Source organism: Lepidochelys kempii, chromosome 5 (genome assembly GCF_965140285.1).
Source record: "Lepidochelys kempii isolate rLepKem1 chromosome 5, rLepKem1.hap1, whole genome shotgun sequence".
NCBI lineage: Eukaryota > Metazoa > Chordata > Testudines > Cheloniidae > Lepidochelys > Lepidochelys kempii.
This window is the reverse complement of record NC_136384.1, coordinates 124729259-124745980: the sequence shown is the minus strand read 5'-3', so window position 1 is coordinate 124745980 and position 16722 is coordinate 124729259. Positions and strand designations below refer to the sequence as shown.

The 16722-nt window shown below is 44.2% G+C and overlaps 1 protein-coding gene across 1 annotated transcript in view; it reads left to right on the top strand.

Moving 5' to 3' along the window:
* The window catches only part of SHB (SH2 domain containing adaptor protein B), a 150404-nt gene that overhangs the window by 21521 nt on the left and 112161 nt on the right, over window positions 1–16722 (top strand). The window lies entirely within an intron of this gene.

The following is a 16722-nucleotide window of genomic DNA, read 5'->3' as shown; positions in this document are numbered from 1 at the left end:
CATTAAGGGTGGCTTGGCTGGATATTCAGTTTGTCCATCACTGGTGATCTGATTGGCCACCAAAGCTTTTGGCGACCATGTGACCCCCCCAGTCATGTAGTGGCATTCCTTCTTAGACACATTTCATAGGTGGTTGGTCTTCCACGCTAATACCATTGCTCATGGAAGTGGCTGCTGAGTTTGGCTGTGAATATCCTCCCTGTTGGTCTTGTCCTGCCACTTATTATGGAGCAGCTGATGATCGAAAATCTGATATTCTTCAACCTTCTTCAGTGCTCCCACTTCACTGCCCTACAGTGAAACTGCTACGACTGTGGCTCTGTCAATCAGCAGCTGCGTAGCAAGCTTCAGAGGCTGCTGAAGAACCCCAAGAAGAATTTTTCATGGGGAGTTTAATTTCCACATTCCCTCAAGGTGCTTCTATCTCACATGGCCTAGCAAATGGAAACTATCTCCTGCCCCTTACAAACAACAGTGTTTTCAACTCTGCCAGCAGCACTGCTCTGGCAGATCCCATGTAGCCCCTATGAAGCGGGGGCTCATCGCTTGGGCTCAGTTTGGAGCCTCCATTTGGATCTGCCAATGTAGAGTGCTTGCAACATTTGGCCCATGTATGATTCTTTAACCAAATAACCTGCATCTGCAATCAGAGGGCCCAGTCACAGTCCCACCGCCCTTAATGGGAGTCTTTCCATTGGATTGAATGGGGGTTGTATTGGCCCATTGCTTTGGTTTTTGAGATCTAGAATCCACTTTTTGTCTCCTGTCTCGCAGTTGGGGGAAGTACTGGTTTGAAAAACACTACCTGGGGCAATGTGGTGGTTGGCCTAAATCAGGGTTTTGAGTTTAGCACCTAAATTAAAAACTTGACGCCCCCTTTATAAGCTGGAAAAACGGTGCTTGTATTCTGGAGACCTTTCTGATGCATTTTTACATAGGCAGCTGGGCTAAGGGCGTTACATTGACAGGCTGTTTTAAAGGAAACAGCTGCCTGTAGGTTTGTTTGGGAAGCGAGACAGGAAGACCCCTTGGGTGCTGAGGAGGGAAATATGGTACTTGTTGAAATTTTGCATCATTGTAAAAAGTAGGCAATAAATGTTGGTGCATAGATGGGCATTTTACAAACACTTATTTCCGCTGTGACTTGTGACCGCTTCCTTGTAAGCGTACACGTCTGGAAAAATGAGGAATTCACATTACGTTGTGGAAAATCAGAGTTTGTTTAACACGCACTTTTTCAAAGCTAGCTTAAGTTCATGTATTTCTCCTTTTTAAAAGAAGAATCTCTCCTCTGCCTTCGCTGAGCCCTACCTGCCGCTTTACTGTTACGGAGCGGAATTGTATAAGGGTGCCACTGACGTGCCTTATGCATCTTCAGTGACGTCAGAGGGTTTGACACCTTCGCTTGCCTCTCTGCCATCTCGTAAGCGCCGCACCAGGCAGAGTTGTTCCTGTCTCTATCTTCACTATAGCACATTAGTTACTCTGCTCTAGATATGCTGAAAATTTTCCCCCTTGTAGTCAGTCTTAGCTTTTAATAAAAAGAACAGGAGGACTTGTGGCACCTTGGAGACTAACAAATTTATTTGAGCGTAAGCTTTCATGGGCTACAGCTCACTTCATCGGATGCATGCAGTGGAAAATACAGTAGGATGATTTTATATACACAGAACATGAAACAATGGGTGTTACCATACACACTGTAACCAGAGTGATCAGGTAAGATGAGCTATTACCAGCAGGAGAGGGGAAAAAAACCTTTTGTAGTGATAATCAAGGTGGGCCATTTCCAGCAGTTGACAAGAATGTGTGAGGAACAGTAGGGGGGAAGCATAAACATGGGGAAATGGTTTTACTTTGTGTAATGACCCATCCACTCCCAGTCTTTATTCAAGCTTAATTTAATGATGTCCAGTTTGCAAATTAATTCCAGTTCAGCAGTCTCTCGTTGGAGTCTGTTTCTGAAGTTTTTTTGTTGAAGAATTGCGACTTTTAGGTCTGTAATCGAGTGACCAAAGAGATTGAAGTGTTCTCTGACTGGTTTTTGAATGTTATAATTCTTGACGTCTGATTTGTGTCCATTTATTCTTTTACGTAGAGACTGTCCAGTTTGACCAATGTACGTGGCAGAGGGGCATTGCTGGCACATGATGGCATATATCACATTGGTAGATGCGCAGGTGAACGAGCCTCTGATAGTGTGGCTGATGTGATTAGGCCCTATGATGGTGTCCCCTGAATAGATATGTGGACACAGTTGGCAACGGGCTTTGTTGCAGTGATAGGTTCCTGGGTTAGTGTTTTTGTTGTGTGGTTGCTGGTGAGTATTTTCTTCAGGTTGGGGGGCTGTCTGTAAGCAAGGACTGGCCTGTCTCCCAAGATCTGTGAGAATGATGGGTCGTCCTTCAGGATAGGTTGTAGATCCTTGATGATGCGTTGGAGAGGTTTTAGTTGAGGGCTGAAGGTGATGGCTAGTGGCATTCTGTTACTTTCTTTGTTGGGCCTGTCCTGTAGTAGGTGACTTCTGGGTACTCTTCTGGCTCTGTCAAACTGTTTCTTCACTTCAGCAGGTGGGTATTGTAGTTGTAAGAACACTTGCTAGAGATCTTGTAGGTGTTTGTCTCTGTCTGAGGGGTTGGTTGTATTGTAGGGTTTGGCTGTAGACAATGGATCATGTGGTGTGGTCTGGATGAAAGCTGGAGGCATGTAGGTAGGACTAGCGGTCAGTAGGTTTCTGGTATGGAGTGGTGTTTGTGACCATTGCTTATTAGTACTGTAGTGTCCAGGAAGTGGATCTCTTTTGTTGACTGGTCCCGGCTGAGGTTGATGGTGGGATGGAAATTGTTGAAATCATGGTGAAATTTCTCAAGGCTTCTTTTCCATGGGTCCAGATGTCATCAATGTAGTGCAAGTAGAGTAGGGACATTAGGGGACAAGAGCTGAGGAAGCGTTGTTCTAAGTCAGCCACAAAAATGTTGGCATAGTGTGGGGCCATGCGGGTACCCATAGCAGTGCCGCTGATTTGAAGGTATACATTGTCCCTAAATGTGAAGTAGTTATGAGTGAGGACAAAGTCGCAAAGTTCAGCCACCAGGGTTGCTGTGACATTATCGAGGATACTGTTCCTGATGGCTTGTAGTCCATCTTTGTGTGGAATGTTGGTGTAGAGGGCTTCTACATCCATAGTGGCCAGGATGGTGTTTTCAGGAAGATCACCTCTGGATTGTGGTTGCCTCAGGAAGTCAATGGTGTCTCGAAGATAGCTGGGAGCGCTGGTAGCATAGGGCCTGAGGAGGGAGTCTACATAGCCAGACAATCCTGCTGTCAGGGTGCTAATGCCTGAGATGATGGGGCGCCCAGGATTTCCAGGTTTATGGATCTTGGGTAGCAGATAGAATACCCCTGCTCGGGGTTCTAGGGGTGTGTCTGTGTGGATTTGTTCTTGTGCTTTTTCAGGGAGTTTCTTGAGCAGATGGTGTAGTTTCTTTTGGTAACCCTCAGTGGGATCAGAGGGTAATGGCTTGTAGAAAGTGGTGTTGGAGAGCTGCCTAGCAGCCTCTTGTTCGTATTCCGACCTATTTATGATGATGACAGCACCTCCTTTGTCAGCCTTTTTGATTATGATGTCAGAGTTGTTTCTGAGGCTGTGGATGGCATTGTGTTCTGCACGGCTGAGGTTATGGAGCAAGTGATGCTGCTTTTACACAATTTCACAGTGCTTCCGGCGACATGCACAGGCTATGTAGAAGTCCAGTCTGTTTCAACCTTCAGGAGGAGTCCACCCAGAATCCTTTTTTTTGTAGTGTTGGTAGGGAGTTCTCTGTGGGTTAGTATGCTGTTCAGAGGTGTGTTGGAAATATTCCTTGAGTCGGAGAGGTCGAAAACAGGATTCTAGATCACCACAGAACTGTATCATGTTCGTGGGGGTGGAGGGGCAGAAGGAGAGGCCCCGAGATAGGACAGATTCTTCTGCTGGGCTAAGAGTATAGCTGGATAGATTAACAATAGTGCTGGGTGGGTTAAGGGAACCACTGTTGTGACCCCTTGTGGCATGTAGTAGTTTAGATAGTGTCCTTTTTCTTTTGTAGAGAAGCAAAGTGTGTTGTAAATGGTTTGTCTAGTTTTTGTAAAGTCCAGCCACGAGGAAGTTTGTGTGGAAGGCTGTTTTTTTATGAGAGTATCCAGTTTTGAGAGCTCATTCTTAATCTTTCCCTGTTTGCTGTAGAGGATGTTGATCAGATGGTTCCGCAGTTTCTTTGAGAGCGTGTGGCACAAGCTGTCAGCATAGTCTGTGTGGTATGTAGATTGTAATGGGTTTTTTACCTTCAGTCCTTTTGGTACGATGTCCATCTGTTTGCGTTTGGAAAGGAAGATGATGTCTGTCTGTGTCTGTTCGAGTTTTTTCATGAAGTTGATGATTTCCACTCCATATGGCTAAATTCAGTGCCTTGCATAATGACAGGTTTCAGAGTAGCAGCCGTGTTAGTCTGTATCCGCAAAAAGAACAGGAGGACTTGTGGCACCTTAGAGACTAACAAATTTATTTGAGCCTATGTAGTATGCATGTTACCTATGTAGTAACAGAAATTACGATTTTTTTGTAGAAATACTTTGAACATATGAATATCACTTAAAATTACTGTAAAGAGAACATTAAATCATAGTAGCGAACTACTATTGAGTCAAAACTGGTTGATGAATTTATAGGTGGTTTCACTTTTTTAAATCTCATATTCAGTGGGTTTTTTCCATGTGCTATTCTGCTACAGCCAAGACTAATTGATTTTGTTTATAGACTCCTGAAAAGGGAGCTTTATTGCAAGTGAATAAATGCATTTAGATAGGTTACATGGGAAGAGTATTTAGTGGAAAAAATACTCTATGTGAATGATTAAAAGCAAATACCTTTTTTTGGCATAGTTTACCAGAAGGGTGGATTATGTGAAGCGTAGTCTGTAATAAACCTTTGTAATCCACCTGATATCCAGTAATTAATGATGATAGGATTATTCCAGATCTAATCTGATAAGATATCTGAAACACTGGTCTAAATGACTTACATGCTAAAACTAGTCCACTTGCTGTAATCTAGAATGGAAAGCTCCCCCAGGTTTTGTAAGGAAAGAATCTGAGTGTTCATTCATGTGACTAATGTGACTTGTCCTCCGCTTGCTAACGTCAAAAGATCAGTTACAGTGGGTATGTTAGCCTGCTTGTAACTTGGGGGCAGAACCAGACCTAGCAGCAGGGGAATGCCCCGCACCCTATAGCGGACTCTCTCAGCCCCCCTGTAAGGAGGCAAAGCAAGCCTTGTTCCTATTTCATAGATGAGGGCAACTTGTGGAGACAGAGAAATTCCAAGGTAACGTGGTGGACAGTAAAGCTGGAATCAGAATTTGGTGGTTCCTCTCTTGAGAACGCTTGGAGAGGAAGTTCCCCTTGGGCTGCAGTGAAGGGACAGACCTGGGGTGATTGTTTGCTTCAGTTGTTTTTCTGTTTTCCATTTCTCATTGGCCTCAAGGCCCTGGTCCAATAAAACACTTGCAGGCATACCTAACTTTGAGCACATGGGTTGTTCCATTGAAGTAAGAAGCTAGTGCTTTGCTGGGAACACCTCACACCCTTCCTTAAAATGGGCTGCTCTTGGGGTGACTCGCCAAAATCAAAAATGGTTCTGCCCAGATTGCTGTGTACCAATATGCCATCGACAAGGAACACCAGTTCTAAGGCAGAGTCATGCTGAGTTGGCACTGTCCTTCCCTGTGTGCACAGATTCATTTAAATACAAGGCAACAGAAATTGTGTTTGGAGACCCTAGGAAGGCAAAGCTTTCAGAGATGGGAGCAAGTACCTTCTTCTCTATTCTTCTTGCTAAGCAGTTAGATTTTTCTGTCTTCTGAAAGGTTGGGATCTCATCTGGCTGTTTGCTTTTGCTTCTGAGAAGGATGAAGAGGTATTTTCAGTGGGTCTCCTAGAGAGAGTCCTCTTGAGAAGATACATGGGGATTCAGAGACTCTTGAGATGGGAAAACAGGGTTTTCCCCAGGCCACCTCTTCAAGCAGCTTGGATTTCCAGTGGCAATTCCTTTTGGAGTTACTGGTGCATGGAACAGTAGTAACTTCTCTGCTTCTTCCTCTGCCGCCTTCACCAGGGATGGCGAAGGGAGGAGAGTTGTCGGCAGCACAGCTTCTCCGGGAAGTTGTCTGCAGGACAGGCTGTGATCTGTAGGACTCTGCACTAAGTGCCACATGGATCTTGGTGGGTCTCTTAGCCTCTGTGAAGGCAACAAAACACTTCATTGCTTTTTTTCATTTCCATAATATGGCTACAAACATCTCTTTAAAACTAATTAGATTCTGCAGAATGCAGCAAAATCCACAGCCACACCCTCTTTCGCTGCCCTGTTTGTACTTCTGTGACTGGGGCAGAAGCTGGCATTGCATGTGACATGCCTTTTTTATGCAGGGCACTGTGATAAACTTCAGTTCGAGGAAACTGCATCGTAGGAAACTCCTCCAGGTTTCTGACCTTGATGGTCTTTGGATTCAGAAAAAGGAAAAGCTCAGCTGTGCATTAGAGCCGCTGTAAACAATTCCTGTTATTGTTAGGATGCTACTTGCTGCACCTCTTGTAAATTTCCTCATTGCAAAGCAATTAGATACACTTGAAGGGCTGAATGTTTTGTGCTCTTTCCTTAATAAAATATACTGGATGAAACGTTAGCGAGCCAAATGGATAGTTTCGGATTTTGTGGCTTTCAGAAAAAATGGATAATTTTAGAATAAGACCCACTTGCTAAGAACTCCTAGAATAATTTTCCATTTTGGTCGTCCTACAGATTGTATAACGTGTTTGTTTTTTTTTTTATAAGTGGTCATAATGGGCCTTTGAGAAAAATCCTTCCCCACTTACCAGTAAGAGAGCTCCACGTTAATGGAGCACTGACTATTAGACCCATAATTTTAGACTTGCATTCAAATTGTTATGCATTGTATCCTCTTGTTTTTCTGTCAACTTGAACCTCACTAAAGCACTGATCCTGCACCATAGAAGTGACTGGGAATTTTGCCACTGATTTCAGCAGTTGCAGGATTAGGCCCGATAAATAATAATGCAAAGATGTAGAGTTGCTGTTGCTCATGGACTGCTGCCTTATTAAGCATTGTAACCTCAGTTTATGAAAAAGGTCTGGTATACTTTCCCCAGCACTGGGCCAAATTCCACTCCATTAGTACTATATTTGGCTTGCCTTTAACGGCAAACTAGACTAGTAAATACGTTAATTTAAGAAAATATAAGATGAAGGTTTTGAATTGGAAAAACTAGGTCAGCACGAGTCAACAGCCCAGTAATTATTTTGCACGTCTCATCAAAGTCTCCCGTTGCAGTGAGAAAGAGGTAGAAGTTCCCGCACTGGCTATACTGGGCGAGAGGGATGTGGAATTGCTTCCTTACTAGGGTGACCGGATAGAAAGTGTGGAAAAATCGGGACAGAGGGTGGGGGGTAATAGGTACCTACATAAAAGAAAGTCTCAAATATTGGGACTGTCCCTATAAAATCGGGACATCTGGTCACCCTATTCCTTACTGATATTGACTATATTGAATCTTTCAGATTCTTTCATGATTAGCACTAAGACCCAGGAGCTTCTTGTTAAAACTACCTCTGGCAGATGACAAGATTAATAGTTAAAAGAGAAGGTGAATCATTTATATATATACTAAATTTAAATGAATTCTGCAGAATTAAATCAGCCTTTAAACTTTCATTGTCTAGTACTCCAACTTCTGTGATGGTTTGCAAATTCAGCTTCTTTCCATTAAGCAGTAAATGTGAGGCCAGACTTATTCATATAGATTGGGTGGGATGTTTGCTTTGCTAATCAAAAGACTGTAAATAGTTGAAGGCATCTTGCTTTGAATGTTGGGCCATGTTTGTTTGCATTTTAGTAGCCATTATTATTTTCTCCTCCTCCTTCTTTTCAAATTAACCATTTTTATTGTTCCCTTTACAACTGAAAGTATAAAGAGAATTGGCCCCATCCCTAGTTTACAAAAGTTACAACTGGAGTATTAGTAAACAAGAATTTGAAGACGGGGGAAGGCTAGTATACAGTCAGAGAGCCTGTTCCCTTTAAGTTAAATGTACTTTCTCGGCGGCGTCTGGATTAAAGCCTGTATTAGCCACACAGCAATCAGTCATCAGTTTTTTCACTAATCGACTTCAAGCAAGGTCTTTTGTATTTGTCAGTCATTTGAATAAACATCACCTGATGAAACAAGTGTGCCATGGCTTCTGATAGCAAAAAAAAATTTATCAATAAAACAAACCGCTGTAAAGAAAAGGTAGTGTAAAAAGAAATACAATTCTGTACAAAATGGATTCAGTATATTCTCGGAAGAAAACAAGGCTTGTCTTATTATGTTGCAGTTTCCCCCTGCGTTTGCAAACTTTTAATCATAGCTCTTAAAAACGATTTCTGCACGCTCTCGTGATGCTGGTCTGGTTTGCTTGGGGCATAATGCTTGAAAAATCCATTCTCAAGGCTAGATAGTGACCTAGCCTGGAACAGTTCCTAAAAATTAATTTTGACGAGATCCCCATCGGCACTGGCTAGCATAACCATGTTTACAGAAACCATTTAAAAACTAGCTTTAAAATCTATTTCTGAACAAAGGCAGGGCTCATGTGGACAGGACCAAAGAAGTTGCATGGAAAGTGGGTATAAACAACCGCTGGTTGGAAAGCAGAATATCTGGTGGTAATATTGGTAGCTGCTGTGGGGATAAGCCACCCGACTGACAATTTCAAACTCCCTTCCCCTTCTCTCAGACCTCTGGTTAGTTCCCTCTCTGCCAGAGAAGAGGAATCCACAAGCATAAAACTTTCAAAGAACCCACAGGATTGGGTTCGTCCTGCTGAGTTTGCTGTAATCTCTGTTGCATGCATGCATACATTCTAAAATTTCTAGCTCTTCTGGCAATGAAGATGACAGTGATAGTCCAATGTACTTCTGTCCTGTTGAGTTTGCAGCCAGACAAACTGAGAGCAGAGAGGTGTCAATGCTCCTTATGCATCATGCTTAAATATATGACCATCTAAACGCCCATGTAGTTTCTTGCTTCACTGCCGAGTACCGTGCAGGGTACCATAGCTACTGCAGTTGTCCACTGCAGCTGGACTTACCTTGGACATCTTGACTTTCAATGAGAAACTGTGTTAGGAACATGCTCTCTTTTGCAGTGGCTGAAGAAGCAGTTGAAACACAGCTGGAAACAACTGGGTTTAATTTTGGTTTTGACTCTGAGGGCCTTGCCAAACAAACAAACAAACAAAAAAAGCCCACAAAAGCTTGTGCTGCCAACTCAGTGTTTTCAAATGAAAGCAAAACAAAATTTGGCATTTTTTAACTTCTATGTAAGTATAATGAGTGTATTGTTTTTCGGTGTAAATGCTGTTAATTGGAGGCAGATTGGCTGAATTTCACACATGATAGAAATTGATCTGCTGCATCTGATGAAGTGGAAAGCTTATACTCAAATAAATTTGTTAGTCTCTAAGGTGCCACAAGTACTCCTTTTCTTTTTGCTACTCTGAAACCTCTCTCAAACTATATTATCCAAAATATAAACACTTACTACAAGTTTCATATTTTTCTAAAATGTATAGTACAGTAAATTGCTTTAAAATTAGAAATCTATATTCGACTCTTCTAAATTGCTCAGTGGCCTACATATTTTTTTCAGATATTTTTAGATGTTTACTTATATTCCTCACAAAAAATGCCTGTAAAACCATTTAAAGTGGGTTCTCAGTAAAGTTGGGGATATTAGTGTAATCAACAAAATTCAGTTATTTGGAAGGGGGGAAAGGATACATTTTACCAGTTTGTGGAAACTGAGGCCCTGCTGTCTTACTGAGAGCACCAGAATAAAGCAAGCATCTGTTAGAAGTTAAACACATACGTGTGTGTGTAGACACATACGTGTCTGTGGGGAGGGGGGAGAGGAGGAGAGGGAGGCATTGGGTAGCGAGCTCTGTAACATGCAGATGATCTCCTGCTAGCGTTTTAAAGAGAAAAGGTATTTTGTGGAACTTCAGAAAATGTCTCAGGTCCAGTCTGGCTCTCGGAACTCTTGGAGGCACTCAGAATGAGAGTCTTGCTTCTCTTGACTAGGCGACGCACCTGGAAAACATGATAGTAGCTATCCTCCCCCACCCAAACAAAGTGATTGGGTATGTTATTTCATAAGTAGATAACGTGACAGGGCATGTGTGGAGTTTTTGCCATATAGCACAGGAGAGCATTCACGCCTACAAGGCTTTTATATGAAATAGGCACTGCTTGAAATGCAGAAAGACTCCAATTAATGTGCATGAAATGCTGATCACCCCACTGAAATTAAATCCTTGGAAAGAAAATGCAGCAACAAGAAACAGTGGAAATACCCGTGTTAGCCACACTTTCTTAGAGTGAGGATGACTTGCCCTTAGTGTGCAGGGGGACATACGTTTACATCTCTTTGTTTTCGTAGCATTGCGGAAATCTCTGGTCTCAAGCTGCTTTCTTTGTGCTCAGAACTATTCTGTAACCGTGTAAAATGTCTGTCTCAGGTACTTCTCTGACCCACTCACTCTAGTGTGTGAGTGCTTCACAATCTTTAATGCATTTACTTTCATAAGGCCCCAGGGAGGGAGGGAGGGAAGAGCTGCTGTGGCCATTTTATAGATTAAAGGGAACTGAGCCCAGAGAGATACAGTCACAAAGGGTGTTTGTAGCAGAGCAGGAATTGAACCAGGGTCTCTTAGAGCCTAGGCTAGTGCTCCAGCTACTGGCCCATCGTTCCTTTCCTCCCCAAAAATTCTGTAAGCTGCCTCGGAGTTCTTCAAAAAATAGAAAAACTGGGTGGGAAGAGTACGTCCTATTAAGACACATTCTAGAACCCTCTAGGCCAGCTCCCTTAGGGTTCCATGGAAGCTGTGATGTCACCAGCATTGTACCAGGTTATGAGGAGCCTCTGGCACATGCCGGTAAAGTTACTTACCTCTGTGAGTTGCTCTTAAGCTGATGCTGTCTGAAACTGAGATGGTGACAATCAATTGACCGACCCATAGGGCAACTGATGTTCTTGGTAGGTTGAGTGGTCGGAGTTCTGCTGGGAGAGCTAATTAAACTTCATGATCCCTTTGTGGTGTTGGCGTCTTTGACGATCCTTTTGCAGCCTTTTATGCATTGAGACCTGACTATGTTTCTTTTGAGTGTGCTCCCTCCTGATTGATTTTCTGGCTAGCATCACTAGATGCACGGAGAGCAGAAAATGGTTTTCTTCAGTGAGCATGCTGAACACAGCACTATCTATGGTACCGTTATTCTCCCTTGCTGAATCCCTTCTTGATGGTTACACATAGCAAATGGTTGGACGCACGCAGAACAGAGCACTAAGCAGTGCTAGTTTATTTAGACCAGGGGCTTTCAACTTTTTGTAGTGTGGAGTCAACCGTCCCTCTGTTAACAGAGGGATTGTCTCATGAGCCACCTCTATTCTCTCATTCCCCAGTCATGTGGACAGCATTCTCCCATTGCTAATAAGGAAGGTGTTAGTGTGAATTTAGCTGTCTTTTTACTGTAATATAATAGTTTGAAACATGGAACCAGCCAGTTCTCTGCAGGCCCATAAGCAAGCGATTCATTAATCACCAGTGGTTCTCGACCCACAGATTGTGAACTGCTGCCCTAGGCCAGTCCCTAGCTAACCTCTTACTGAGGAACTGAAGATGGAAAAGAATATATTCCTGGAAGATGAATGCTGAAGCCTTATTACAAAGCGTGAGGATAAATACGATTAAGGGTGGATTTTGTTGTGTGTTAGTGATGACTCTCTCCTACCTTCTCCCCACAGTCCTTGTGGGCTGTTGCTTCTCATTGTTCCCTGGGTGACTTACACTGTAAGCTGAAAGTATCTCCTGTGAGAGGAACCAGACTGACCCCAGAAGGCAGAAGCCTGGTCGGTCTCTTTTTTTTTTTTTTTTTTTTAAGGCTTCCAGTTCAGGGGTCTGTTGACCCCGCTGCTATGTCTGGCGGTTCAGATGGCAGTGGTTAGTCAGGGGATTGTGATTGCTGCGGTGGCAAGGGTTGTGTCCAGCTCCCTATCCCTTTGCGGTTTCTAGGTTGGACTAGTGCCGTGCGCGTGGTCAGAGCTGCATGAAGATTGGAGGGAAACTGCAGCTAGTCCTGAGTGCTGCTGTTTGCTTTCTTAGTGGTTTATGCGTGCAGTATCTGACACCTGTGTCCTGCAGTCTGCACTGGCTTCCAGTTCACTTCAGATAACAATGGCTAGCTGTTGGATTCAGCCTATAAATGGAGGGGGTGGCCTTGTTGCTGAGCCTGCCTTCTCTTAGAGATCTGCTTGGATGCTAGGGCTGATGGGCCCCTAGATTTTTGTGTGTCAAGAGACAACTGGCAGGGCAGGATGCTGACTCTCTGGGATCTGGTTGGCCATGCTACAGAGCTTACCCTCTTGGGCTGTCCCTCAAACAACCCACCCCCTGAGAAGGGTCTGGAGGCGTGTGATGGGCAGGGAGGGAAAGTTACTTGCACTGCCTGCGGCAAGAAGCATTTTTTAGATCATAAGAACAGCCACATTGGGTCAGACCAAAGGTCTATCTAGCGCAGTATCCTGTCTTTTGACAGGTTTCAGAGTAACAGCCGTGTTAGTCTGTATTCACAAAAAGAAAAGGAGTACTTGTGGCACCTTAGAGACTAACCAATTTATTTGAGCATGAGCTTTCGTGAGCTACATCGGATGCATCCGATGAAGTGAGCTGTAGCTCACGAAAGCTCATGCTCAAATAAATTGGTTAGTCTCTAAGGTGCCACAAGTACTCCTTTTCTTTTTGTCTTTTGACAGTGGCCATTGTGTGCACAGTGGCTAGCACGGTGGGGGGCCAGCAACTGGCTGGGGCTGCTGGATGCTATCCCAATGCAAACCGCTCCTGTTGTTGAAGTTATTTCCATTACAGTGGCACTGGGGGGGCAGGGGGGGATGGGTCTGATAGGTGTGCTATGTAAATTACTTAAATGCATTTATGCAAAAATAATTAAGCATTTGGAAGCGTTAGAGAATTCTTCTCCTTTTGGCCTTAATCTGGAAAAAGGTTCCAAATAAAAGCAACGTAGCGCTTTAACAAACTGCTTTAAAAAAAATCTCCAAACTTCTTAGAAACTGTGAGGATTTGCAACTGTCAGCAAGTATAAAAGAAACCATATGTCAGCATAGGCCAGCTGCTTTATCTAGGCTGAGAATTTGTAAATTCTAATTTAAACTGAAATAGTAATGCAGGCAGCTGGGGGCTCTCTGACAGCACGGAGCTAGAGATCTAATTTTAATAAGAAAATACAGATAGTGTTTTAAAAAGAGCTGGTCCCTGTGTCTGTCCAAGTGAACACTGCATTATCTTGTTACTTCTGCAGCCCTCTGTGTTTATGCATTTTATACGCCATGTTTTATTTCACATATTGATTTCTAGATTATGATGAATAGCCCAGCACTTCCACCATCCAGACGACATAATCGTTTTTCCGCTTGAGGGGGAAACGTCCACGGATCTCTTACAGGGTTTTCCCCTGCTTGCAGAATGCTGGAGACAGAACTGTTAACAAATCATGAGCTTGATCCTGCGGACAAATCCACATACCATGTGCCTGTGTGAATCTCTACAAGGATACACATGGGAATAAGGCTCTGTACATTCAGATCTGTTTGCTGCATCTTTGATTAGGTCTCGTCCTATAAAGCAGGTTCATCATTTCAGTCCCTGTGGTGGTGTCTGGTACCTGGAGCTCTTGAATATGTTACCGTCGTGCTTTTAAACCAAATCAACATTTGACATTCTCCTGCTGGACAGCATTATATGTCTAATTTTTCCCTTAATGCTTTTCGGCAAATAGAGAAGAAGAAATAGCAAATAAAGCACATTGTCCTTGTGAGGCTATTTTTCTGTTTCATGTCATTTTAGTTCAGTTATTTTAAAGAAAGGCAGCTATTACAGTGTCAGTATCTGGAATAGGGGGACAGCAGGGAGCCCAAGATACTATCCATCAGCTCTTGACAAAGTGGTGTCAGGGAAAGTAAATGGATGGTGTTTCAGCTGTAGGGCTTTTACAGATAAATATGCCCTTGTTACTGGGAGGAATTACTGCTGCATGATGCACATTGTTGTCTTTGTGTTGAGCGCACACAGCCGCTGACACTGCTCTGACAGCCCTGCTGATTACAGCTCATGCATACATTACTGAAGATGTCGCATTTTTCATTGAGTTAACTGTATCTGCAATAACAAGCCGTTCATTTCATTGTTAGGTGAAACAAAAGATTGCTCTTTCTCCCTCCTGATTTGCCTTGTCATCTTAGTGGTTTTCAGTTTACCCAGACCCTCAAATATCTTTAATTTATAGGTGGAAAGCGGGCACCGTAGGTTTATCCTTAAAACAGCCAAGAGAAGTAATTTAGAATTGCAATAATTAACTTTGTGCCTGGAGGGATGACACCTAGACAAATTGGAGGATTGGGCCAAAAGAAATCTGATGAGGTTCAATAAGGATAAGTGCAGGGTCCTGCACTTGGGACGGAAGAACCCAATGCACAGCTACAGACTAGGGACCGAATGGCTAGGCAGCAGTTCTGCGGAAAAGGACCTAGGGGTGACAGTGGACGAGAAGCTGGATATGAGTCAGCAGTGTGCCCTTGTTGCCAAGAAGGCCAATGGCATTTTGGGCTGTATAAGTAGGGGCATAGCGAGCAGATCGAGGGACGTGATCGTTCCCCTCTATTCGACATTGGTGAGGCCTCATCTGGAGTACTGTGTCCAGTTTTGGGCCCCACACTTCAAGAAGGATGTGGATAAATTGGAGAGAGTCCAGCGAAGGGCAACAAAAATGATTAGGGGACTGGAACACATGAGTTATGAGGAGAGGCTGAGGGAGCTGGGATTGTTTAGCCTGCAGAAGAGAAGAATGAGGGGGGATTTGATAGCTGCTTTCAACTACCTGAAAGGGGGTTCCAAAGAGGATGGCTCTAGACTGTTCTCAATGGTAGCAGATGACAGAACGAGGAGTAATAGTCTCAAGTTGCAGTGGGGGAGGTTTAGATTGGATATTAGGAAAAACTTTTTCACTAGGAGGGTGGTGAAACACTGGAATGCGTTACCTAGGGAGGTGGTAGAATCTCCTTCCTTAGAGGTTTTTAAGGTCAGGCTTGACAAAGCCCTGGCTGGGATGATTTAACTGGGAATTGGTCCTGCTTTGAGCAGGGGGTTGGACTAGATGACCTTCTGGGGTCCCTTCCAACCCTGATATTCTATGATTCTATGATTCTATGACTCAGGCCATGATTCTTGACCATGGGAGTGCTATGCATTAATGCATTGTGAATCCCCCCTGCGTGTGCGCACAGACACACACAAAACAAACCCATACGATTGCTAGGCTGTAGGGCTTTCGGTAGGATTTGTCAGAGGATGCTTTGGGGTTCCTCAAGCTCGTTGAATCCTGCCCTCATATGCTCAAAGACTACCTGGAAATAACGATGGCGACCCAGTTGCCATTGGCCACCTCTCACATGGGGGGACGGGAGTGCGGGTGCTTGTGCTGGATTCATGCACAGGTCCTAATCTGGCAAAGTGCTTAAGAAGATGAGGTGCCCCGTTGGCCATAATGGGGCTCCTTACGTTAAATGGGGAAGTTCACGCAGCCATTCGCAGTGGCGCTCTTGCGTAGAGTACTGTCTGTAACCATCTCCTCCTCAGTCCCTGCGAACTAAAATTGGTCTTTTTGCCATGTCCCACACTCCCTCCCTTCAGCCTCCTCACCCTCACCCTCTGGGCCTGCGTGTGGCTCAGTCCCTGCCCATCAGTCCCCTCGCTGTGGTGACTGCTGTCTCTGACTCCGCCCGTGCCTGGGTGGCTTCACCCAGGTGGCGTCTGAAGCCTGGAACTTTAAATCCAGCTCACCTGGTGCCAGAAGTATTCATTTCCACTCATCGCTGGCTTCAGCCTCACTTCAATCTCTACTGCTTTTCTACGCCCTGTCTGCTCCGCCCCGCCCTCTTCCCAGTGCCCAAGCTACTGGGGAATGCAAGTGTGTCTGCAGTACAATGCAGCTTGCCTTCTCTTTAGTTCTTCTTCCGTGGTCTTTCCTTCTTCCCTATGCCTGCCTTGTCCACTCCCTCCCTTTTCAGCATCAGGCTGATGTAGATGGGAAGCTCTTTGGGGCAGCGTGGGCCTTTTCCCTTGTCTCTGTAAAGCGCTGTGCAAAGTTACAGCACTGTAGATTTTTTTAATTCATCCGTGGGCTCCTGCCCTCGCCCTGTGGCCACCAGCTGCCCGCCGCTGACTGGCTGCTGTGGCCTCCAGCCCCCATTTAACAGGTGGCTATGTTGGAGGCAGCCAGCAAGGGGTGGGAATGGGTGGAAAGGCAGCAGGACCTAGGTAACACAGTACCCAATTACACCTGCGGCCATCCATCAAGGAAGAAAGAGGTGATGCTTGCATTTGCTTAATTTCAGTTTACTTTCTTGCCATCTAATTTTGCATGCATTTATGACAGGAAATTGAGTGGCCTTCTACAGTATTTATAAAGAATAAAAATTATGGGTCAGGTGGAGAAACTCCGCCTCAAGGAAGGGGCTTGGCCTCACGGTCTTTTTTTTTTTTTTTTTTAAACG